Below are 27,413 nucleotides of genomic sequence, written 5' to 3' on the forward strand. Positions count from 1 at the left end.
AGTAAAAACTGCTACCTAGGGTCGAAGAACTGCTAGAAGTTACATAAAGTTGCTGTTTCTGTTGGTCTTTAACAGGTGGTGCCAGAATTTTATCATGGAGAAAGATGGGCCAGTTGAAAGAAAAGAAATTTTAATAAATTGATAATAAAGCTACCCATGTCAAGGTATCAAAAGAGGGAAAAGTTAGTCTTCAGGATAGGAGGAGAATTTGGAGGTCTTTGGGTAATTCTGAAAGAGAAGGGTGGAGCAAGGGAGACGGAAGGGAAAAGGCTAGAAAATAGCCCCGGATCTCTGGGTGATGTGACACTTTCATGATGCCTCACAATTTACTAAAACTTTATAAATGCATGCATGCTTGACTTAAGTGATTTTTATTATTTTTATTTATTTTAAGAAGGGGCTGACTTTTACATTGGAGAGGCTATCGAGAGAGAGAAAGAGAGAGAGAGAGAGAGAGAGAGAGAGAGAGAGAGAGAGAGAGGAGAAAGAGTGCTCAGTATGGAGGCCGAAAGTCCAGGATGAGAAGACTTGGTAAAACTGAGGCTGGGCTTTTTAAGTGTAAGTCTAAGGCTCCTACTTTTCAGCTGTGGAGCTACCTGAGCCACAGTCCCTTAATCTGCAAAAACTTCCTGTTTCATTGGATTGTTGGACACATATTCCTGGTTTTTAAGAGAGATTTCACAAATTTACACAAAGTAAAATGGGAGGACTGCAGGGTTTCACCGACCATGGAACTGAGGGTGCAGAAGGATTAGGGCAACTTCTCATAAAGTCCAAGGTCAAAAGAAGTTTGTGAGTGATCCTTGTGTTTAATAGCAGAAGAAATTAAATTACTCATGGGATTTACTCACTAGGATGGTGCTACTAGTTCTGGAGAGAGCAGTTTTAATAAAGTGACATAGAGCCAAAAGACCGTGCATTTATTCAGAAGTGATTGGATGGAAACAGTGATCATTTTAAAAGAAATTTGTCTAGGAGGCCGGGGAGTTAAGCTCAGTGGTTCTGCTTGCCGCCTGCCTTGCAAGCCCAAAAACCCAAGTTCAATGGATCCCCAGTCCCGCCCCCCCCCCCCAAAAGAAACAAATTTGTCTAGGAAAGGCAGGAGAGATAGAGGTTTGGAGGTAGAGAGAGGTGGGGAGAGAGAACCTGGAGGGAAGTGGCCAGGGCAGGTAGGAATGACTGTCTTGTGGTAGAAGAAATCTGAGCATGTTCTATTTTGGTAGGGAGGAATCTAATGTCAGAGCCTGCCCGTTCACCCAGTGTTGGGTAATTGTCCCTTCTGATAAAGGCTATTATTTTGATATCATAATTCACCTTTATAGTTCTTCAGTCTATGTTCCTGCTGTAATTTGGATTTCAAGAACACAGCCAAGACACAAAAAGCATAGCCTGTTGGGAGCTTAAATTTGAATCTTGTGCTTTAAAGAGGTGTATTGAATTGCCATGTTTATGAACTGAGACCTCATCTGTAGTATATAGCCCATCGTATTTTCTTCCCAAATGGAGAGAAACATCTCAATGGCAAATCATCACTCTTCAATGGCTGGAGGCATAATCAAAAACTGAGATAATTACTCTGCACAAGAATAAATGAATTTTAAGTGCACAGGCTCCCACCTCTTAAAGCCAAGCAAAGGAGGTTAACAAGGCAGTGTGATTCTTGGCTGCAGGAGTACACATAAGTCATTCTTAATTGGAGATTTCACCTTTGTTCCCCTGAGCAGCTGCCAAAGAACTTTCTACACATGAATTGAGATAAATTGGCAAATCAGGGAAACGTTTGCATAGCTAAGAATGGCTGGGATGGTTCTTTGAAATCCCAAAAAGAATGGCAGTGATTAAAGACACATTCTCTTTTAAACAAACTAGAACACTAACAGAGTTAAGAGGTTCGAGCAGAAGAGTCAAAGCTGAAGGAAGCTCAGAGCTAGTGATTTTGGAATTCTATATTTCACTTTTTCTTTTCATTCATGCTGGAGGGCAGCTGATGTGGAAGACACACCACAAGGACAACTGTAGAGTATGATTTGGAGTATTAGTACTTTTGTGGACAGGACAGGAAGCAAAGGGAAGCTTTGGAAGGAAAGTCACATGAATACACTCTCTTCAGCAACAATCTCTTCCACCCCACAGGTGAAGTGAGTAAGTCCATTCCTCATTTGTGTCTGTCTAGCCTCAGTCTTCACATACAGAGCACAATCATATGATGTCACAGGGACAACTCTAGGTGGAGAGTCAGGGATCTGAAATTATCGGTCTAGTTTACTCACACATCTACCACTAATTAAGATAACTTCTAGTAAGCATCAGCCCCCTCAGAACCTCCCTCCCCCATGTAAATTGGTGGGAAACAAATGACTGATGAGATTCTTGCCCATTCTACAGTTCTGGACCCAGGAATGTACATTTATATAAAGGGGCTCAAAAGAAAACAGCTTCTTCAATATTTTTCTTTCAGAATTATATTTGCCATTTGATTTTGTGGGAAAAGGAAGAATGGGTGTGAAATCCAGACGTCTTGGGTTGGCATATGCAGGCAGTAATATTCTTATTTAAAATTTGGATAAATACTTATTGTGCACTTGCTTTCACCTCAAATATTTGTTTTTCAATTTCTTAATCTTCTGGAATATTGGAAATTACTTTTGGCATTTTTGTTATTCCTGGGGTACAACTGTGTGGTATTTGAAACAGGAATTGTTTCAGCCTCAAAATAGCGCAGTTCCTGCTAATCAACTAAAAATCTTCCAACTCACACACAGACAATCGGAAGCCAGAATCCATTCTTCTGGACAGAGAATGTATTTGCTCAGGCTATGAGACTGAGATAAAACTTGAGTATTATTTTTCAGCTCCTTGTCTTTGGAAAATAGATCAAGAATACCTCAATGGCATGAGATGTTTTGTGAACAACAAGCTCTATCAACATTATCTTAGAAAATACATCTTGGCTTCTGAATAAATTAGGTAGACCATAGACATATTTTCACAAACTTATTTTTCTTTGAGTACTTCTGTTTAGTGTGAAGAGTAGCACATATTTAGCATTCACATATGTTTTAAAAATACATGAATGCATATATATATATAGTATGGTATATATTTCATATATATGTAAAATCTATCATTAGGAATTTTCTTAGTTAAAATTTAATTATTGCTATCAATTTTGATCTATCATGTATATAAGAGTGACAGTTAATGTATTTCTAAGTGAATTCTTCTGAACTCCTTTTGAAATACAGCCTTATTAACTCTAAAAGCCTCTCATGACATCTAGATTTCTGAAAAAAGAAGAACCCCAAAACAAGAGAACCAGCCTGTCAGGTTATCCAGACACTGAAGGGCCAGTCAGGGAATGATTTAATTTGGGAATAGCTTCCCAAATGAGGTGGACTATAACTGAGAGGCATCTCTCAATTAATACTTTCTCCAGTTCCTGGTGGTACCATGTGAATGATGGGTACACTTAGATTCAAACAGAGATGTGGAAAGGGGCCGGATTGATTCATGGAAAGCAAGATAATTTTTGAGCATACTTACTTAGATGACTAGGAAAGTACTAACTAGTCATTAAGTGTTCTGGCCTCTGATTTAAAATGTGAATGAAGCATTTTTATCTGTCTCCTGGGGGCCATAATATTTATTTTTGATCAACTATTTTCATTTCTGATTAAGATAACTTTTCCTGGAGGCATTGTCTGTGGGAAGCAAGCTGCACCATCCAGGACTAATACTGAGGCTTCCTTTGATCATTTTGTCTGCTAATGAATTCACTAAGTGTGTACACTATAAATGACTGCCAAATTGGGACTGAACAGCTGAAGGACCTCTTCCTCTTTCCATCTTGATAGTTTTCATTTGTGAGTTGAACCATCATTCCAGATCTTTTTGATCCCTCATATTTATTAGAAGAGTAAGATATGACTTGCTTCCTAGTAAAGAGTTATAGGTCAGTCAATTCAATATCTTTATGAAAAAAAATGGAGACCAATAAAGCTGAAGTTGCTTAACTAAGGGCAAGGGCACTATAAGGTAGAATTGGAATTCAGTCTCCTATTATTTTTGAAATCTGCAACAGGCAGTGTTGTCACATCTTAGAAAACTCTATACGACTTCTGTTACTCTTGTTGAGGACTTAAAATGGAATATCTTCCTATGTGTGAGTATTCTCCCTCTAAGTTTTTTTCCCCTAACCAATCATAAACACACACAACTCGGGAAACCTTCTTTTTTGCAGTCTGACTCTAGGTCATAAATGCAGCACCAATCTGTATATCATTGCAAGACAGCAGCTGTTGTGGGTGTCAGATCCTAAGGGCATATAGATGTACAAATCTGCAAGTAAACTTTGGAGACAGGAAAATGGTTTTCATCATATTCAGTTCCTATACAACTGGTGTGTAGGATGTTAGCATGATCTCCAGCACTGGCCATGCTTTAGTCTCAGCATTTATCACAGGGCTGGCCATTGCTGTCCAGGTTGGTAAGTAGGTAACTATTAAAATGGTGCAGCTACCCACAGCCTCTGAAGGCATCTGGGGAAAACTATCTTGTTTTTCTGTGCCTTAGTTTCTTCATCTGCATGTGGGATAATATTTGTATCTAAAGAGTAGGGATACATGGAATGATAAAGAAGATTATCCAGAAAATGGCAGTGAGCAGTTACCCCTCAATGGGGTTGGTTTCACCTCAATGGGAAAGCCAGGTGTCTTCAATCTCAAAATTTCATGTGACTTGTGACTTCCTCCACCCAACAACGTGCAGGGGGTGCGCCAAGCTCTTGTGCATTGCTGAGTCCTTAGGCACTGAGTAGCTGGCTTTCCCAGAAACTGATGTAAGCATCTGGGACCTAAGCTCAGACTACTGGGTTATCATGCAGTTGTTTGTATCAGATGGGTGTCATCGCTACTCCATGATGAGAAAGAGTGACAGAGAGGGAGTGTAGTCCCCTTTGCTGGAGCATGGATCTTTTATTAGTACATGCCCCCTAATCTCCCATGAGCCCTCTGCAAAATGCTAAGAAATTCAAGACTCAATATATCTATCATCTGGGTTCCAGACCAATCAAGTGATGCTTCTTGTGTTTACTTCTGGTGTTGTGAAGATTAAATGTATTAGTAAACATGAGCACCAGAAGCCAGTGCTCCATGTTCTTAGATCTCAAATGGATATAATCACCCAATTAAAAGATCCTGATGAGACAATGTATGTGCAATCTACATGAAAACTGTATAGCACATGCATATATTAACTATTATGGTTATTGGCTATATCTACATTTTGTACCATTAATATCCTTTCATCCAACACAAATATAAAAAGAAATGAAAGCCTTGTCAGAATTCCTTAGAAAATGGAAAGTAATGAGGTGTATATAACAATGAACAATGAAGCAGGAGGAATTTCAATTGAACTAGATCTTCTCTTAAATCTTTAACATCTTTATTTATTTTTGAAATGATCTACAAGAGCAATTAAATTTGTCTTCTATGTCTTAAGGATGTGGAATGCCTCCCCCCTTGCAATAGCCACCAAAAATCACATCTGTGCCTTTCCATAGAAAATTGTTACAACTCCAGATTTTTCCCTTCACATTTTCAGAAGAATACATGCTTCTTTATGTACTCTAACTTAATCTCTGTTTAAATATGAGAATAATAAATTCATGTTAAAAATACCAGCAAGTTGCTTATGCCTAGAATAGGAAATGACAAGTTAATGAGCTGAGAACATGAATCTGATGATCTCAAGTTTTGTGTGAATGAGGACTTGACTGTGAATGTAGCAGCAAGAACATTGAACTGGCTGTAACCCTTGCATGACACCTCCAGAAACTGAGAACCAGCATTGATTCCCATCTCTCACTCTCCACACCTGGTTTAATTTCCACTTTTAATCTATTTTAAAGCTGTTCATTTCCTGCTGTTACCCTTACCACTCTCTTAGCCTAAGCATCACCATTCCTTACAGGAACCACTTCAAGAACCTTTCATCTTGTCTTTCTACTCTTGCTCCACTCCAATATTCTACAAAGAATTTGGGTCGATCTTTTAAAATATAAATGGATTGAGCTTCTTCTGAGCTTCACAGCCATTTTGTTGTACTTGGAGTGAAACCAAACTCATCATGACTGTGACAGACTGTGAGAACTCACAAAATCCTTTCCCCCACCAGTTGTCTGGGAAGATGGAGCTAGCTTGGTGTTCTTCCAGTTTGTCCTTTAGTTCCTGAAAAGGGTTAGGCACTCAGAGCATTTGCACATGCTGACCTTTTGTGCAGGGCCCTTCCCTCTCATCATCCAAGATCTCCTTCTCCTCCTCTGTGCTCAGCTCAGATACTTTGTTTGATACATGCACACAAACATACATAGGCCCCCCTCTCATCTAAGTACACACTCCAATAGGCACACACAATAAGAACTCCTTTACCCTCTAGGAATCTGTCCATTTCTTCTGTGTTTTCCATCTTATTGTTGTATAGGTTCTGGAAGTAGGTATTGATGATCCTCTGGATTTCTGCTGGGTCTGTTGTAATTTCACCCTTTTCATTCCTAATTGCATGGATTTGGGCCTTGTCTTTCCTTTTTCTGACAAGGTTTGCTAAGGGTTTGTCAATTTTGTTGATTCTTTCAAAGAACCAACTCTTGGCTTCATTGATTTTTTGTATTGTTTTCTTAGTCTCCATTACATTGATTTCTGCTTGGATCATTATAATTTCTTCCCTTGTATGAGCTTTGAGTTTGTCCTGCTCTTCTAGTTCTAGAAACTTGAGGTTCAGCATCAGGTTATTTAATTGGGCTCATTCTGTTTTCCTAATATGCATATTCACTGCTATGAATTTCCCTCGTAAGATTGCTTTCATTGTGTCCCCTAGATTCCGATATGTTGTATTGTCATTGTCATTTATTTGAAGGAACTGTCTGACTTCTTCTTTAATTTCCTCTGTGACCCATTGGTTATTCAGAAGTGTGTTGTTCAATTTCCAAGTGTTTTATGAAGTTTTTGCATTTACTTTTGCTGTTGATCTCCAATTTCATCACACTATGGTCTGATAATATACAGGGGATAACTTCAATTCCTTTGCACTTACCTAAATATATTCTATGAGCGAGTATGTGGTCTATTTTGGAGAATGACCCCTGTGCAGCCGAAAAGAATGTGTATTCTGATTTTGTGGGGTAAAGCACTCTGTAAACATCCGTTAGGCTCATAGCTTCAATAGTTTGATTGAGTTCTAGTATTTCATTGCTTGTTTTTTGTCTAGTTGATCTATCTATTTGTGACAATGGGGTATTGAGGTCCCCTGCCACTATTGCATTAGTGCTTATATGGTTTTTCATGTCCATTAATATTTGTTTTATATAGTTGGGTGCATTAGTATGTGGTGCATAGATATTTGATTGTCATCTCTTCCTCTTGGATTATTCCCTTTACAAGGATATAGTGTCCTTCTTTGTCTCTCTTAATCAGTGTGGGTTTGAAATCTACTTGGTCTGCAAAGATGATAGCTACTCCTGCTTTTTCTTGGGTTCCTGTCACATGGAGTATTATTTTCCACCCTTTAACTTTCAGTCTATGAGTTTTTTTTTTGATTAAGTGCACTTCTTGTATGTAACATATTGTTGGATCTTGCTTCTTGACCCATTCTGCCAGTCTATTTCTTTTGATTGGTGAGTTGAGACAATTAACATTTATGGTTATAACTGATATGTATTGAGTTATCATTGTCATGACTTTTTGTTTTTGTTTGATCCTCCTCCTTTGCTTTTAATGTCTTGTCATGCCTGGCAGATTCATTCTGCTGGGCTTCCTGGGGTTGTGATCCTTGTTGTCTTTTCCTAGGATTTTATCTAAAATTTTTTGGAGTGCTGGATTGGTATTCATGAAGTTTCTAAGGTGTTCTTTGTCATGAAAGTATCTTATTTCACCATCAATTTTGAAAGATAATTTTGCAGGGTACATCAGTCTGGTTTGGAGATTGTTTTCCTTTAGGGCTTGAAACACATCGCTCCAAGCTTTTCTTGTCTTGAGGGTTTGCACTGAGAAGTCTGCTGTGATTCTGATGGACTTTCCTTTGTATGTGATTTGTTTCTTTTCTCTAACTACTTGTAGAATTTTGTTCTTTATTGTTTATTTTCTTTTGTCTTTATTTCCATTTTTTCCTTCTATACTCTTGTTTTTGTTCCTTCCTTCCTTTCCCCCTCCTTTTCGTTTGTTGCCCTTCTCATTTGAACATTTTTCTTTCCATTTCCCAATATCTATTATACATTTTGGTCCTTATTTACACTTTCAGTTTCTAACACCAGAGAAATAATGCAGTATTTAAATATGTGTGTCCAATTTATTTCACTTAAAATTAACGTCTCAAGACGCATTCACTTAGCTAGAAATGTTTCAAGCTTATCCTTCCTTATGCCTGAGTAGTACTCCATTGTATTAAAAAAAAAAACCCCCAAACCCCGAATCTTCCTCATCCATTCATCTGTTGATTGGTATTTGGACTGTTTCCAACATTTAGCTATTACAAACTGTTCTGCTATAAACATGAGTGTGCATATATTGCTGTGGTGTGATGCTTTTAATTCTTTCAGGAAGATACCAAGAAGGGAAATAGTTGGGTCCAATAGAACCTCTAGTTTTAGTTTTTTGAAGATTCTCCACACTGATTTCCACAGTGGCTGCATCAGTCTACATTCCAACGAACAGTGGAGAAGGGCTTCTTTTTCCTCACAGCCCTGCCAGCATTTGTTATTGGTTGATTTCTTGATAATAGCCATTCTTTCTGGAGTGAGATGGAATCTCAGCATTGTTTTAATTTGCATCACTCAAATGACCAGTGATGTTGAACATTTTTTCATATATTTATTTGCCATTTCTACTTCTTCATCTAAGAAGTGTGTATTCATTTCAGTTGTCCATTTTTGGGTTGAGTCTTTAAATTTGGAGGGTCTGATTCATTTGAATTCTTTATATATTCTAGATAGTAGTCCTTTGAGGAATAGCTGACAAAATTTTTTTCCCACACTGTGGGTTGTCTCTTTGTTCTGTTGGTTTCTTTTGCTGTGCAAAAGCTTTTTAATAAGATGTGATCCCAGGTGTTGATTCTTTGTGATATTTCCTGTGTTCTAGGGATTTTGTTCATAAAGTCTTTGCCTACATGAATGATTTAAAGAGTTCTGTCTATTATCTCTTCCAGTAGATTTAATGTTTCTGCTTTAATCTTTTATCCATTTCAATTTTAGTTTAGTGCATGGTGAAAGATACAGGTCTTGTTTCATCTTTGGTATATGGAAAGCCATTTTTTTCCAGCACCACTTATTAAAGAGGTTATTTTTCTTCCAGTGAAGATGTGAAGATGTTTGGCTCCTTTGTCAAAGATAAGGTGGCTGAATATATTTGGAGTTGTTTCTGCACCTTCTAATCTGTTCCAGTGATCCTTGGGTCTGTTTTTTTTTTTTTTTTTTGTCAGTACCATACTTTAAAAAAAAAATTTACTTCAAGTCAGGGATTGAGATGCCCTGTGCCTTGCCTTTGTTCTCCAGAATTGCCTTCCTATTCTAGGTCACTTCTGGTTCTAAAGAAATTTTAGGATTGTTTTCTCTAATTCTGTGAGATATGCTATTGGTATTTTCACAGAGATTGCATTAAATCTGTATAACAAGTTTGGAAATACGGCCATTTTCATTGTATTAGTTCTTCCTTAGCAAGAACAAGGGATATCTTTCCTTCTATAATATCCTCTCTGATCTCTTTTTATCAGAGTACTGTAGTTTTCAATATAAAGGTTTTTACTTCCTTCTTTAGATTGATTCGAAAGTATTTTGGATTTCCATTTTTTTAGATGTTATTTTGAAAGATGTTGTTTCCCTAATTTCTCTCTCAGGAAGTTTATTATTTGTGTAGAGGAATGCTATTGAATTTCGACTTTTGACTTTGTATTCAGCTATGCTGAATTTGGTTATTAATCTAGCGGTCTTTTGGTGGAGTTTTTGGGATCTTCTATGTAGAGTATCATAAAAAATGTATCTACAAAAAATGATAATTTAACTTCTTGCTTTCCTATCCTTATTCTTTTTATTTCTTTCTCTTGTCTAATTGCTCTGACTAATGTTACCAGAACCATGTTGATGAGAATGGTGATGGTGGACATCCTTGTATTGTTCCTGATTTTAGACTGAAAGCTTTCTGTATTTGACCATTTAGTATGATGTTGGGTGTTGGTTTGTCATAAATGGCTTTTATCAGATTGAGATAAAGATCATCTATTTCAATTTTTCTGTAGGGTTTTTATCATAAATGGGTGTTGTGGTTTGTCAAACATCTTTTCTGCATCTATTGAGATGATAATATGGTTATTGTCCATTACTCTGTTAATATGGTGTATAACATTTATTGATTTGCCTATGTTGAACTATTCCTGCATCCCTGAGATGAGTCCTAATTGGTCTTGGTTTATAATCTTTTTGATGATTTGCAGCATTCGGTTTACCAGTGTCTTATTGAGGAATTTTGCATCTATGTTCATTAGAAAGATTGGCCTGTAGTTCTCTTTTTTGGTTGGATCCTTCTCTGCTTTTGGTATCAAGATAACGCTTGCTTTCAGGAATGAGTTTAAGAGTATCACTTCCCTTTCAACTTCATTAAAGAGTTTAAGGAGTAGTGGTACTAGGTCTTTTCTAAAGTTCTTGTAGAATTCAGCAGTGAATCCATCAGGAACTGGACTTTTCTTTGTTGGTAGGTTTTTAATTACATCTTTGATTTCATTGACTGATATTGGGTTATTTAGAAATTTTGTATCTTGATTTAAAATATCTTCATGAGTTGGGAATTCATATGTATCTAGGAATCTGTCCATTTCTTCTCTGTTTTCCATCTTATTAGGATACAAGTTCTTGATGTAGGTATTGATGATCTTCTAGATTTTGGCAGGATCTGTTAAGATTTCACCCTTTTCATTCCTAATTGCAAGGATTTGAGTCTTTTCTTTCATTTTTTTTATAAGGTTGGCTAAGGGTTTGTCAATTTTATTTAAACTTGAAATAACCAACTCTTTGATTCATTGATTCTTTGAACTGTTTTCTTAGTCTCCATCTTTTTTGATCTTTATAATTCCTCTCTCATATGAGTTTTGGGCTTAACTTGCTCTTCTTTTTCTAGAAGGTTGAGGTTCAACATTAGGTTATTTATTTTAGCTCATTTTGTTTTTCTGATAACAACATTCACTGCTATAAATTTCCTTTGTAGGATTGCTTTCATTGCATCCCATAAGTTCCATTATGATGTCTCACATTAGTGTTTAATTTTAGGTACTGTCTAATTTCTTCTTTAAGTTCATCTGTGACTCATTGGTTGACCGTGAGGGTGTTATTTAATTTCTACATGTTTATGAAATTGTTGTGTTTTCTTCTGCCATTGATTTTCAATTTCATTGCACTATGGTTTGGTAATATGCATTGGATAATTTCAATTCCTTTGCATTTACTTAAGTACTTTCTGTGAGCTAGTATGTGGTCTATTTTGGAGACTGTTCCATATGCAGCTCAGAAGAATATGTATTCTGATGCTGTGGGGTGGAACACTCTGTAGACATCCATTAGTTCAAAAGTTTGGTTCAGTTCTCGTATTTCAGTTTTGATTTTTTTATCTAGTTGATCTATTTGTGACAATGGGGTATTGAGGTCTCCCACTACTGTTGTATTAATGCTTATTTGATTTTTCATGTTTGTTAGTATTTGTTTTATATAGTTGGGTGCACTAGTATTTGGTGCATATATATTTATGACTGTTATCTCTTCCTCTGGGATTATTCCCTTTACAAGGATGTAGTGACCTTCTTTGTCTCTCTTGATCAGTCATGGCTTGAAGTCCACTTTGTGTACGAATAGAATAGCTACCCTTTCTTTGTCCTGTGTTCCTGTCACATGGGGTATTGTTTTCCATCTTGTGACTTTCAATTTATGAATTTCCTTTTGAGTTAAATGTGTTCTTGTATGCAGCACATGGTTTGACTTTGTTTCTTCATCCACTTTGCCAGTCTCTTTCTTTTGACTGGTGAATTGAGACCATTTACATTGATGGTTATAACTGACATGTATTGACTTATCCTTATTGTGCTATTTTCCTGTTGTTGGTTCCCACTCTTTTTAATTACTTGCCTTGCCTTAATTACAGTCTTTCTACTGTTTAATTACTTGCCTTGCCTGATGAGTTCATTCTGTTGGTGTTTATGCAGTTGTAGTCCTCATTATCTCTGTTTAGAATGTCCAACATTTTGGAGTATTGGTTTGGCAGTCATGAATTTTTTCAGGTGTTCTTTGTCATGAAAGTATCTTATTTCTCCATCAATTTGAAAGATAATTCTGTGGGATACATCAATCTAGGTTGGAAGTTGTTTTTTTTAGGGCTTTGAAATATTTCAATCCAATTTCTCCTTAACTTGAAAGTTTGTGTTAGTAAGTGTGCAGTGATTCTTATGAGCTTTCCTATATATGTGATTTGTTTCTTTTCTCTAATAGCTTTTAGTATTCTGTTTTTGTGTTGAATTTCTGTAATCTTGATTATTATGTGCCTTAATGTAGATTTTTTTTATTATGGTTCATTGGAGTTCTATATGCCTCACTTACCTATATGTCAAATTCTTTTTACATGTTTGGGAAGTTTTCTGCCATTATGTCTGTGAACAGATTTTTAAAAAAATGTCATTTGTGGTATCTCCTGCTTTTTCACTGACTCCGATCAATATTACATTATTCTTCTTTGCATCATCTGGTAGCTTTTGAATTGATTTTTCATGGTCATTTCCTGTTTTTAAGAAGGCTTTATTTTCATGATCACTAACCACAGTCCTGTCTTCTTTATATGATATTACATCCTCACATTGGCTCATTCTGCTGCATATACTTTCAATGGAATTTTTAATCTCCTGGATATCTATTTGAACCTGTTTCATGGATTCTGTTTCTTTTCTATGTTGGGCATTCATGGTTTTCATCATTTTTCTAAACTTCTCTGTTTTTAAAATCTGTATCTGCTCTAGAGTCACTAACCATGTATTTCATTATGATCATCATCTCTGTAGTTATCTGAGAAATTATTTCTGATTTGATTTTTTTTCTAGAATCTCATTCATTTGCTTTGTTACTTCTGTTACCAGTTCAGAGTGTCCAGGTGGGTGGCTTTCAAATTGCTGTATGTCATTGGCCCCTGGGTTTGCCTTTGGTGAGCTAGAAGTCTGGGGTTGCATCTTGCTTAAATATCTTCTCATTTTCTTTTTTTTTTTTAGTTTAATTTCTAGGTTGATGTTTATAAATTGCTTGTGTTAGTTAGCTTTACTGATAGTATTTAGAGCCCATAGGAAATGACTACTTCTCAAAGATGTCTTCCAAGTATAGGGTTTTGAGTCTGTTGCAAGATCCTATCACTTCAGTTTATTGGGGATGAGAGGTTTCTGCCTTTTTAACCTAGCCCCTGGTTCTCTGGCACTGGCTAATGGTATTGTTTATAACCCTTAGGCAATCTCATTCTTTATTTACCAGGAAGAACAACTGATTTGAAAAATTATGTCACCTTGACTAAAGTAGTACAATCAGCAATTGCAATAGCATCATTTACAGCCTAGAAAATGACTAACTATGGTAACTATTAATCTGCCACTTTTAACCATATGGACTATATTTATAGTTACATAAAATCCAAAACAAACCAGAAAATTGTATACAGGAAATATGCTTTCAATATGGTGATTTTATTTTATGGGGAGAAGTTTTAAAAGGAGTTGGGGGAAAAATAGAGAAATAGCAGAAGAGAAAGATTAGAAGCAAAGCTGGAGAACAAATGTACATTACACTAACTTTGGGAAACTATTGAAGAAGACAAGAATAAACAATCAAGAAAAAGTAAAAAAAAAAAGAAAAAAAGAAAAAAAGTCAACTTCAGGGCATGTCTCTGCTCTCCTTAGTAGACAGAGTGGGCAGATAGAGCCCAGATCTGTGCTGATTAATCACAGAAACCCCTTTATAGGTTTACAGTGGAGTAGTGGATAATCCCAGCAAGCCTACACCTTTAGTTTCACAGAAGTATGAGCTGATTTCTGGCTGTGAGGTTGGAACCCAATTTGTTCAGCCTGCAACACTCCATGTGCCTCCTGTTGAGTTGAACTCGGATCCTTGATCTCCTTTTGTTTTGAACTCAGTTCTGCCTCACCCTGACACTTAGAACCACTAGATGGAGCCAGCCCACAGTAGCTCTGAGTTTTGAGCTCAGTTTGCCCCTCTCCATGATGGCTACTAGCCAATTGCCCTCTCCTGGAGGACATCTGAACCCAAATAACTCAGCAGCCACTGCAGTCTTCTGCATCCACTATGCCATTCCACTGGTGAATTTCTCTGTGGAGGCCTTTGGGGTTACCAGTAGTCACTGTGAATCTGCACATTCAAGCTGTGCCTCCCATGCAGTGAGTCAGGGCTTAGAGAGAAAGCACTGCTTATGACTTCCTTCTTCTGCATTGAGGTCTCTCTCTTCACTGTTCTAATTGAGTTCAAATCTTACTTCAGATCCTTGCTGGGTCCCAGAGACCAATTTCCCTCTTTCTTCTCTTCCTCACATCACTATATTCCAGTATCTGGACACCGAATCTCAGAGAGGCTATTTCTCTGATGTTCACCACTCCATCATCTTCCCAGAAGTCCTCAATATAACTGACTTGAGAGATATTTAAATGATTAGTAAAGCACACTTCTGGTTGTGCCTGGGTGGGTCATAGAGGTGTAACCTTGGGCACTAATCTAATCTCTGGTTCCTTCCTCTCAGGCTCTTTGCTTTCACTCTGATGCCACAGATGGGCAACTTTCTTTCCCTACATCCTTCTTCTATGATGTTTCTGCCTTGGTACCAGCTGACCATGGCTGAAACAGTTGAAACTGTTTATGTCAGATATTTTGTCCCAGCAAAGAGAAGTTGACTAATATATCCCTGAACTTGTTCATGGATGTCTTAGTCTATTTGGCTGCTTTAAAAAATACCATAAACTGGATATCTTCTAAAGAGTAGATATTTATTTCTTTAGTTTGGAGGGTGAGAAGGCCATGATAAAGGCACCAGCAGATTCCATATTTAGTAAAGACTCATTTCTTGGTTGATAAATGGAACTTTCTTGCTATATCCTCACCCAGGGAATGGGCAAGCAAGGAAGCTCACCGAAGCATCCTTTCTTTGTAAGCATTAATTTCATTCATAAGAACCTTGTCTACCTCCTATTACCATCATCTTGGTGGTGATGACTTCAACATGATTTTAGAGTGAAATAAACATTTGTACCATAGCAGTGCATTTATTTAATAGTGTTCTTCCTCAGTGAGTGGTAAGAGCCAGGCCCATGTTTGTTTTGTTTTCTAATGAATACTTGGTGTCTGGCATAATGCCCAGTATATAGTAGGTGCTCAAGAAATTTTGATAAGTGAATGAATATTCATATTGCTACAATTGTGCTCTAGATGCTAAAGAGACTGAGGAATTTTCCATTGAGCTGACAGTCTAGTGTATAAAGAGAGAACTGTAAAAATTGCAGTTGGACCTTGGAGTTGATAAATATCAGGTTTTAGGCAAGTTATTAAACTTCTCTCATACTATTTTTATCACTGGTAAATTAAGGAAAATAAAGAATGATACTTGTTTTCTACCCCCCTGAAGAATTCTGAGGGTCAGTAAGAAAATAATTTTAGTGCTTTCAGATCTTAAAGTATTTGAACAATATTATGTGTCGTCATTATTAAATTAATGAACCAGAATAGGAAAAAAAGAAAAGACAAACAGAGTAAAGAGAAATAGCAAATGAATGGTAGCCAAGCAGTTGTTTGCAATTGAATGCAGTGGTCTGAAACTTATTGTCTGTCCTTTTAAATTCCAATATTTGAGAAAAGCTAAACCAATCAAAACAATCATAAAGTATTTACAATCTGCACATTTTTAAACTGCTTGCATCTTTGGGAAATTTTCTAGCAAATGAGTCCTAGTTAACTGACAGCAGATGTTATCTATATTTTTAAATTTCTTAGATCTTCATGATTTTGAATATTGCATAAACATTCAGTACTTACTTTTGTCGTACCTTATTTCATATCTTCCTCAATTTTACTTTCCTTTTGTAAATGATATGCTAATTTCTAAAGCTCTACATATTCTTTTGTGATGTTAATGATTCTTTTTCTTCTACTCATTTAATTTCAAAATTCTGAATTCATCATGTATTTAAGCAAAACTTACAAAACATCCATTAGAACCTGTCTCATTACATTTATGGTGGATGATTTTACCTCAGGGGTATTAGTGAGGCATTAACTATAAGGTTTTTTTAAAAAAAATTATTTTATTGGTACATTTTAGGTGTACAATACATTTACATTTATCATTGGGTGCTTGTACCTGTATATGATGTATCTTGGTTCTTATTTTTTTCCTCATTACCTGTGCACCCTTCATCCCCTCCACCCTTCCCTATGTATATAGATTTTGTTTCCATTTTTTTCTTTTCTCACAATTTTTCCTTTCCTTTCTTTCCTTTCCCCTTCCCCTCCCACCACCCCTACACCCCCCTGCTGGGTATCGTTCCCAAAGTATTAAAAGAATCATACCACAGCAATATATGTGCACCAACATTTATGATAGTTTGTAAGAGCTAAAGCTTGGAAACAGCCCAAGTGCCCATCAACTGGAAACTGGATAAAGAAGATGTGTTGTTTTTATAAAATGGAGTGCTACTCAGCCATAAAGAATGAGAAACTTGAGACATTTATAGCTAAATGGATGCATATTGAGGCAATACTCTTAAGTGAAATAAATAGGACACATGTGTAAATGCCAAATTGTTTTTCTAGTGTGAGAAACTGATAGTGTAAATAAGGATTAAAATGATTAAAATGAATAATTGATAATATATTAGTGACATCATTTGACTTCTGATTCTATAGTAGATTTTCTATAATGACCATCTTGTTTCTGATCTGAAATATTATATAGCTTGAGGATGGTGGAAAAACCTCTTTGATTTTCAAGTGAGAAAAAAGTCACTCTGAATCCAGCACTCTAATTAGCTATCATTTAAAAAATAATGGATTTGGAAAGTGTCTTGTTTTATTCAATCTGAAATTAAAATATTTAAAGAAAATGCATATGTGGCACATATTCTGTACTCCCTGTAGGCTCACGAATTCATCTGTTTATTCAATAAACTACTATTCTAGGTGCTACACATTTTTAAAAAAAGACCCATAACTATGATTTTACCTTCCCATTTGTTTGCATCTTGACTTAGATTTCAGTTATATAAAACTCAGACTTTGTATAAAGACTGGTAGTTTAGAGGTTATGCTTGATGGCTGATTCTCAATGCTGGCTTTGCAAAACCTGGGTTGTTATTATATTACACTTGCATGTGCACATACACATGTATATATATTCTTCATCACTCATTTAACCTCATTTTAACTTTCTGAAAATAAGCATACAACACAGAACCTTGTTCATATACTATGCTAGTTAGGATATTGGTTTGGCTTCTTTAACAGAAACCATGAGAACAGTAGCTTAAACCAGATGAGAGTTTCTTACATATGAAAAAGTCCAGGTTGACAAGAAGTCTGGCTAAAGTGCAATCCTGGTCCACAAGGTTATCTAGGGACCTGGGGTTCTTCCTATTTTGAGTGTCTACCATCTCCTAGGGCAAAGAGTCAAGGGCATTTTCCTTTTGAGAACATTACCTGGAGGATGCACAGGCTGTATCTTCTGACTTTCATGGCACAGAACCATGCCATTTGACCACACTCAGCCACAAGGGAGGTTGGGAAAGTTAATCTCTAGCTGGGTAACCAAGTGTCCAGAAAAACTCGGGTAAAAGAATAGAATGGATATTGAGAAGAATTCAGTAATTCTCAGGTGTTCTGACTCCCTTTTTAGCCCATTTATATTCCATGTTTTCTAAGCGGATATATATATCTCTAAGGCCTTCACACTGAGCTGCATCTCCAGCACTTTTTGTTTTTGTTTTTTGTACTTGGAACTGAACCCAGCACCTTCAGAATGAGCTGCAACCTCAGTCCTTTTTTAGTTTTTTATTTTGAGTCAGGATTTCCCTAAGTTACCCAGGTGGGACTAAAATTTGCAATCCTTCTAGAGTGCTGGGATTAAAAGAATTCACCATCAGGCCTAGCTCTAAAAATAACTTTAAATATGAATAGATACATAGAATTTCACAACACTCATAAATGTAACATCCACGATCTACAAACATTTCATCCTATTTCTTGCCTGAATCCCAAGACGCGACAGTTCAACCCCCTTTTTCTCTTCTGTCTTAGCAATTAGTGGTATGGGAATTCTTTTGTCTCACTTGTCAGAGATGCCTCTTCAAATGAAATGGCTAAGCATAAGCAGTTTATTAGTGACACATTCCAAAATTTTACATACTTGTCATAAGGTTACCCTGGAGTCAACACTGGCTTCTGGGGACTCTTTAAAGTCTTGGCTTATTCATTCACTTAGTCAATATTTATGGAATAGCTGCTGATGCAAGGTGCTATGCTAGCTGGTAGAGGATTGGGGATAAAAGAGTGAGAAAGAATACCATCTTTGTCTTTAAGGTATTTGTGATAAGAAAAGGAAGGTGCAGGATCTATATGCTTAGCTGATTAATCTATAATGTGTGAGAATGTTGAAGCTGTTGAGTGGATGGGAGTTCAGAAATGGATTCAGTCTTACCTCATGAGGGCATCTTTCAGAAGGACAGGGCTGTTTAGGATGTGAGGGATTTTTAAGTAGTAGGAATGGAGGCCTTAGGCCAGGGATTTAGTTCAGTGGCACTGCACCTCCCTCATAAGCACAAGGTCCTGAGTTCAATTCCTGGTACAAAAAAAAAAGAATGGAGTCCTTTCTAGGCAGTTAGAACAGTGTAAGGAAAACTGTAGAGAGCGGAAAATTCGGGTGATATTACCCAGCTTATTTGTTCTATCCTGGACAGAAGGTGAAGACAGGAATATCCTGGTAGACACAGTGCTGAGCAGCTAAGCAGCTCCATTAGCTGGTGCTGTGCCAGACATCTTTAGAATATTATCTACTCCAAGCTTATGCCACCTGCCTCCTCCAGGGGGTTCCATGGCAGCAGTGCCCACCATAGGGCCATGCAAGGACAACATCCATGTCCTCACAGGCCCTTTTATTGTCCTTATACTTGTCCTCCCTTTCAGGATAATTGGGACCTTTAATTCCTTACATAAATGAAAAAAATTCTACTAGTTGGCTTCCAAGTTAACTTCCTAATGTCAACACAGTCCAGTAAGAGTCTTCTTAAACAGAAGATTCAGTGTGTGGCACTGGTGTTCTTTTTTTGATGGTTGTTGTTTAACTTGCAAGTGATAAGTCTTCCTGCACTATAGATGATGGAAAGCCTGTCCCTCTGCCACTATTTTGGTGAATATAAGATTTAGGAGTGTAGATTACCCCAAAATTCACTTAGACATTTATCAAAAGAGACAATTGCTACAAGTTTTCCAAGGTCCCAAAAGTGAGGCTCTCATGGGTTAATTTTTCAGATAACAGGAAAAACACCAAATCTTTAGAGAATCTGACAGTTTTAAAAGTTAAATAAAAACATTTACTTTTTGGTGCTGAGCATTGAAGATTTTGCACAAGGCTCTTGCCTGAAACAGTGCTGGAATTGAAACAGAACCAAGACAAAATTTTAAAATGATATTAAAATGTTAATTTCTCTCCAGTGTTTCCACTTATAATGATCTCTGAACTCACTGAGTTGAAAAGAATGGTTTCAACTTTGCCACAATAGGAGAACGTCTGACTGAACTGTGAGCAGTACAAATCTGGAAGTGTTTTGATTTTGATTTACATTTAAATAAGACTCCTTGCAGACGGAAGACTTGAGAGACTCTGTACCTCCTGTTCTTGCCAGGAGATACAACACAGATTCTGGCTGAGGAATCCTAAACCCAGAGATGGGATTGGAGGGCCTACCAAGTAGCTGATCACCTTTGTCCTCTCTTTTCATTCCAACAGGGATAAATGCTAGTTTAAGTGAGAAGTTCTGGCCTCCCAGGAAGCATGGGAGGACAACAGCCCAAGGTGGCGTGCACATCTGTGTTACCGTTTGTAATATTTAAAGCTGGAGAGGAAGCAAGGGGAAATTTTGATGCAGGTCTCTTTTCAAGTGAGAAATGCATATTCAACCAGGAAGTAGAAACAGCTAAGTGCTTTTTTTCAACTCCATGGCTTAAAGTCCTATTTACTTATCATTTGTTGGTTTTCCTCTAAGTATCTAAGATTAAATATGTAGCTTTTTATAGGGTAATTTGGCAAGTAATAGGCTCATGAATACAGTGTCAACATTAATGTTTCTTACCCTTTCTACTCCTTATTTTCTTAATTTTTTTTTCTGTCTTCAAGAGTATTACTGTGGATTAGAGAAAGGTTTTTTTTCATACATACATACATACATTTACATATATACATACGCACATTTATTTATTTATTGGCCAAATTTTGTAGACTATCAAAATAGACTCACTTTTTTAGTTAGGTTAGCATTCTTTAACCCGACTGAGTATCTAGGAATAGAAGGAAAGAATGTAGCTTTCAAGTTGCAACTTACCTTGCTCTAAGTTGACTCCAGGTATTCATAGGCTGAGTAAAAAGAAAATATCTTGCTCTGATAGAATCAGTTTTAGAGGAAAGATGCATGGCTTCTTCTGCTTGTTGCCAGGCTCATTGTGAAATGCTTATAAGCTGCTTTTAACAATAGGAATGAAGCATCAATATGTAAAAGACATAATGTGAACTGCAATGAGCCAGGAGGTGCTGCATTTGGATGTAGCTGCTCATCCTTTTAATTGATTTCTAATGATCAATACCAGTATCTTTGGGAAACCCAAAATATAGTTATTGATGATATTTCTCTTCTATTCTAACTAGTTTCAATCTGTACAACCTTCTCTAACTTCTGAGATTGACATATTTAGATTTATTGACAGTAGAATAGGTCATTCTTACTTGAATCCACTGGGAAATGTTTTTCAATAAGACAGCAGAAACAGCTTCTGGGAAATTTTTGGGTTCACTTTTCATTATTGGCCTTATGCTATCACTTTGGCTGACAGTTGTGCTAGAAAAACTACTATGGGATAAGAGACCCAATAGTAAGTGGCTGGAAAACATTTCCCTTTATAACCATAGCCTAAGGAAATCTCATTCAAACTCTATTAGATAACCTGGGAACCAAGGAGGACATAAACTTGGTAACATCGAACATAGCTAGAAATGAAACTCTCCCTTGCTGGGCAAATCACACACCCATTCTTTTGGCAGAAAATTACTGTTTAAGTGGTTATTCCAGCATTTATCCATTGTCTAAAGGACAATGTGAACTTACTGTACTTTACATATGGGACAGGAAGCATTACTTGGCTAATACTGCAGAAGACTTAGGGTCACAGCCTGGTATCTTGTGGACTGTGTGGAGAGTATGTAAACATCCATATTATCTTTGTAGCTTCTTAAACCTGCAGCTCCTCAACACCTCTGGAGACTCGTCACCTCCAGGATTATGAAATCAAATTCAGAGACCGGCCAACCTCTTTTCTCTGTCAGTCAATGAAAATCTCTTTCTCTCTTTTTTCCTCTATTTCTTTCCTCTCAAAAGTACATTCACATGGCCATCATTACTTTCACTCTAGAGCATTATCTCTGGAGAAAGTTTAAGCTTTAGTAGATGACATGAATCTTTGAGTGGAAGAGGAAGCATATCCTTTCTACATTGAAAAAATATTCCCAGAGCAATGAGTTTCAAAGGGTTTGCAATCTGCTTAAATAGAGGGTCATGGGAAATGTAAAGAAAACAAACAAATGAAATATCTCAAAAATTATTCTATCATATCAGCAAGTCATTATTTGAACTCAATTCAACAAAAATTTATTTTCTTCCATATACCAGCCAGCCAAACAGACCATGAGTAGAGGTACAATGAGCTGGAGTGACCAGTTTGTGTTTAAAAATGAAGAGACTGTCCTAGCTGGTCAGGTGGTATGGGCTGAGGATGAGTTTGTAAAAGAAAAGGTAAACAGGAAGTACCCAGAATTTGGTTAGGATTTTGAAAGCAATAAATCCCAAGAGATATTTTTAATCAGAGAATTGCTAAGATTGTGTTTACATTTTAAAAGTATGATGGGTTTACAGTGTGGAAGGTGCACTGAGCAGAAGAAGGAAGTCATGAATCTGGTTAGCAGGCTTTATTCTTGTGCAGTAGTAGAGGCAGTCTCCCTACCATGTTCATTTCATTTACAGGACCTGGGTTGTCCCAAGAGCAAATGGGGACTATTCCCCTACTCCCAGTTTTCACCATTTGAAGCCTCATTTTCTTCCTATCTGCATCTCATGATACACGCATAACTGCATTCACATGGCCAAGTTCCAACCATCTGTTTCCAACCCTTTTTTCCCCGCCCTGGGACCTGCATATGGGCGGTACTGCCTGCTGCCTTAAGCATGCTATGCAGGACCAGAGATATATTCCAGGCCCCTTAGGTTAGTAATTCCAGGGTCGTGGACGTACAGAGCATGGTCTAAAATTATGAGCATGGCCTTCATAAGAGCATGGATTTCAGGTGGCCCTATGTATTCTTTTCTCTAGCTCTTCTTAGACCTTCTTAGCGAGGCCTTCTAAACCACAAAGACCCATGGCAGATGTCCCAGTTGTCTGGACATAAGGGAAATACTACAGAAAGAACCAAATATTTTGCTTAGGATATAGCTCCCTTTCACCAATGTATAGAGAAGCCACAAAGAAAAATTACACCATGCCTGAGTATGCAGTAGGCACAAAAAAATGATGACTCTGAGCAAGATCCAGATAGCCTCATACTGTTGTCTTATTATAAAAAGATAGCACCAGAGAGATGAAAACAAAGACTCCATGTTGTTTAGATTAGTTTCAAAAGAAAGGGTTCCAGTTACTTTTTCTTCAATTTTAATTGAGATAGTGTTCTCAGAGCAAATTTCCCCTTTATTTTTCTTGTGGCCTAAAATCAAATCAAAAATTCTTTCCAAATGCAAACAGACCTCAGTGAAACTATGTACCACCTCTCAGCACAAAACATTCCCTACTTCCATCCACAGGCCTTGTTTCTCTTTATGGAACTATTATCTGAAGTATGCAAAGCATGTGTATGATGCGTGTGTGTGTGTGTGTGTGTGTGTGTGTGTGTGTGTGGTGTGATACAAAGAAGGATGGAGAGCAAGTGAGAAGGAACCAAAGAAAACTTATTTTGACGAAGGGAGTTTCTTCTGTTCTCCTCTCCTCATTGGACCAACAGGATCACAGGCCTGCAGATCAAGAAAGTTGAGTTCTGGTGTTGAAACCTACTAACTGACCAGTAACCTGAATTAGTTACCAGCCTTTCTCTAGTTCAGCTTCCTCTTTTGCAAGATGGGGGTAGCATATTAAATCAAATGCAATGTAAAATGGCCTTTGAGTACCAAAGAAAGCCAGAGCTCTGAGCAGTGCCTTTAGGTCTTCCTACTAACGTCCTCTGTAGTTTTCCATAACCCAAGCACCTGAGTTGGGGTGCTAGAGTAGGAAAGGCAGAGAAGGGGAAGGTACAATCCTGGATAATGGGATATCATTTATTTTCAGAACAGATGCTCCCTCTGCTGCCAAAACAGCCTTCTGCTTCTAGCCTCACAAAATCATGTTGAGAAGATAAATTTTTAGTGTATATTTGCAGTACATGATGATTACAGTCCTTGTGGGGAGTTGGTACATGTACACAGCACATCTTAATTTTCTTTTCATCCCCTCCCTCTCCTCTTCATCTTTTGTTCCCCTTTCCTTTTGCAAAATATCTGTCTCCATATTTCTTATTATCTGTCTTTTATTTAGCTCTTTATTTGTATTTTGTGGTTCTCACAGAAATAAAAAAAGCCATTCTTTTATTTTTTTATTTATCAGTTAAGTGACTGATTTCACTTAACATTATGGTCTCAAGGTGTATCCAGTTTTGTACAAATGGCTCAAGTTTATCCTTCTTCATGGCAGAGCATTACCCCATTGTGTATAAATACCACACTTTCTTTATCCATTCATTTATTGATGGACATATAAGTCACTTCCAAGATTTAATGATTGTGAATTATGCTGCTATAAACATGGATATGAATGTAACATTGTGATATTACAAAAGTAGATAGCCAGTTTTCAGCACCATTTGTTACAGAGGCTTCCTTTCCTTCAGCAGATGTTTTTGGCCCCTTTGTCAAAGATCAGACAGCTAAATGAGCCTAGGGTTGTTTCTGCATTCTCTATTATGTTCCATTGATTCACATGTCTGTCTTGTGCCAGTACCATTCTGTTTTTATCATGTGGCTTTGTAATATAACTTGAAGTCTAGGATTGTAATGCCTCCTGCTTTGATCTTGTTGCCCAGGATTGATTTTGCTATTCTAGGTCTCTTTTGGTTCCATATGAATTTTCATTTTCTCTAGGGTCATTTTCTTTTAGGGTCATTTCTCTCTATGAGGTATGCTATTGGTATTTTGATTTCAATTGTTAAATCTGTATATAAATTTTGGAAGTATGGACATTTTGACAGTATTGGTTCTGTCTATCCAGGAACATTTTCTGATGTCTTCTTTGGTCTCCTTTTTCAGAGTACTGTAATTTTTGTTGTAGAAGCCTTTCATTTCCTTGTTTACATTAATTGTTATTTAATTTTTCTTGATGCTATCATTAATAGTATTATTTTCCAAAGTAATTTCTCAATGAGTTCATTGATGGTGTACAGGAATGCTATTTTATTTTTGTGTGTTGATTTTGTATCCTGCTACTATATTTAATTTGGTTTTTAATTCTAGGAGTCTTTTGGTGGAAGTTTTGGGTTGTCTATATAGAGGATCATGTCATCTGCAAGTAATGATAATTTGACTTCTTCCTTTCATATATTTATATATCCTTTCATATATATCCTCTCATATATATATATCATTATATATTATAAACATTCTTCAGATATATATATGATCAAGAACTAGAGCATCTCCACACATATACATAAGTAATGACTTACTTATGTGTCCCTAAAATAGTCACTCTTCCAACATGCATTATTATTACTTGCTCCACAAATTTGGTGGAAACAAGAAATTAGTAGAATTGAAAATTAACATAGCTGTTGAAATGTGCTAGGTATTCCATAGATTACTACTTGGATTTTCATATATATATATATATATATATGATTTTCATATATATATACGATTTTCATATATATATGATTTTCATATAGATATGTAAAATTTTCATATAGATATATAAAATTTTCATATATACAATTTTCATATATGTATTTATATACATATAATTTTCATATATATTTATATATAATTTTTATATATATTCACATATATATTATATAAATATGGCTACTTGGATTTTCATGTATATATTTTATACATGTATAATTTATTTGAAACTTCACAACAACCTTATAAGATATATATTATAAAATTTATTTTACAGATAAGAGAACCAAGGTTCACGGATGTTAAAAATCTCAGTATCAAATAATGAAGCCAGAATTTAAATTCTTATCTTCTGTTTCCACTCTATATTTTGATTATTGTAAAGAAGACACGAAGGGGCTTAGTTTTCTAGTTTTTAAATTGTGAGACCCAGACTGATTTGGAAGAGAAAAAAAGTATTGTTTTACTTATTGTTTTTTTAAAGACTGATTTTGAATAAAATTTCATTTTTGAATACTGACTTGACCCTTCTCAAATCCCTGGAGAAATCGTAGACCCTCCCTGTATGACTTGAGTACCATACTGAGAGTTTGAGGCTGACTAGAAGGTAGTTTGTGTAGTACAAGGGATATAATGTTAGCAAATTCAACTTTGGGTGTTTATCACAGAAGCAAGTAGTGTACAGCATAACCAGGAGGTAAAATATACCTAGGCAAAAAGCTGATTTGTTGAGGGGAAGATAATGAATTCAAAGCCCTTATAAGAATTTACTCTGGAACATGGTAGCAGGAAGGGAGTGAGCTGCCTTGTACCCACAGATTTATACATCCTGTTAAGGAAGAGTGATTTCTTATTTGGTATACCTGGTACTGTGCAGAAACAAGATCCTTTAAAAGTTTTAACAAATCCTTGAGAGAATTTCTGCTGAAGGCTAGGAGAGCTGTATGAAATGGTTATAGAAAATGTGTGCAGGATTTAAGTTGGCCTGGAGACTCTGAGACCCTGAATCACATCAGAGCTGTGTTTGCCCTCAGTCAACTCTGCCTATGGGTTCCGTGCCCTAGCGATGACCACCGGCCAACTCCAGCTTCACTCTGTGTTTTTTCCTACCCAGCATGGGGCAACAAAGGGGCCAATTGTCCAACAAACCTGGTTGTGGATGAAGCCAGTGCCTGGGGAGAGAAGGTAAGCCCAGAGGGTCAGGAACTCCAGGGGGAAACAATGGACCAGGTCAACAGTCCTGCCTGTCCCACTGCCCACAGCACAAAGATCAGTAACCTTACTGCTTTTCCCACCTACAAAAGTGAGCAAAGATGCACCCTGGCCTGAACAATTGCCACAGCCTGGGGAGTGCAGGCAGAGGGGCGTTTGGAGTGAAGTAGGGGTGCTTCACAAATCCATAGGTCATAAAGCAAGGTGGAGAAAAATGTGACTTTCTAGGTTTCAAGACTGCAAAAATGGAAAGAAACCATTCATTCTAAAATACAGAAGAAATTTGTTTTGGGACTCGTTTTTCTTCCTTCATTAGTTTTGGGGTTTGGAGACTTTTTCTTCTTTTTCTTTTAATTTCTTTTCTTAATTTTTCTTTTGTTTCTTTTTCTTTTTCTTATTTTTTCTGTTGCTTTTATCTAATTTTAGTATTTTCCTTTTACTCCTTAATAGGACTCTATCTCATTTTCTCTCCTTCTAATCTTCTATTGCTTAATTTTTCAAATTTTACTTTATTCATTTTTTATTCCTCACTCTATATAGGTAACTCCATGTTATTACAGTTGAGTTCTTTTCTATTGTTAGTGGAGATACAGTGATTGCATTTAATAGGTACTTACTGTATGTCAATGTTTAGTTTGTCTTAGCATTTATACTATACTTATAGATCTCTTTTCTATAGTTAAAGGAGGTATATTATTGGTTCTTATGTCAACATCCAGTTGGTCTTTCACTCTGTTATTGTTGGTCTTGCCAGGGTGGTGTAGTTGTTACTATTAATTGCTTTTCTTTGATTACCAATATCTGAAAGGCCTTTGTGTCCTTAACAATACTGCAGTCCATTCCAGAAGAACTGAATGCTGGGTCAATTATACTGCATCCTTCCCTCCTATAGTAACAGAAGTGCTGCA

At 36.7% G+C, this 27,413-nt stretch overlaps 1 pseudogene; it reads left to right on the forward strand.

Annotated features, from left to right (window-relative positions):
* Window positions 1-22,020: 22,020 nt before the first annotated feature.
* The window catches only part of LOC110345417 (transcription elongation factor A protein-like 9), a 47,530-nt pseudogene continuing 42,137 nt past the window's right edge, over window positions 22,021-27,413 (forward strand).

The sequence above is a fragment of the Heterocephalus glaber genome, unplaced genomic scaffold (assembly GCF_053883595.1).
Source record: "Heterocephalus glaber isolate CG9 unplaced genomic scaffold, H.glaber_assembly_v1.0 deba00001481, whole genome shotgun sequence".
Lineage (NCBI taxonomy): Eukaryota > Metazoa > Chordata > Mammalia > Rodentia > Bathyergidae > Heterocephalus > Heterocephalus glaber.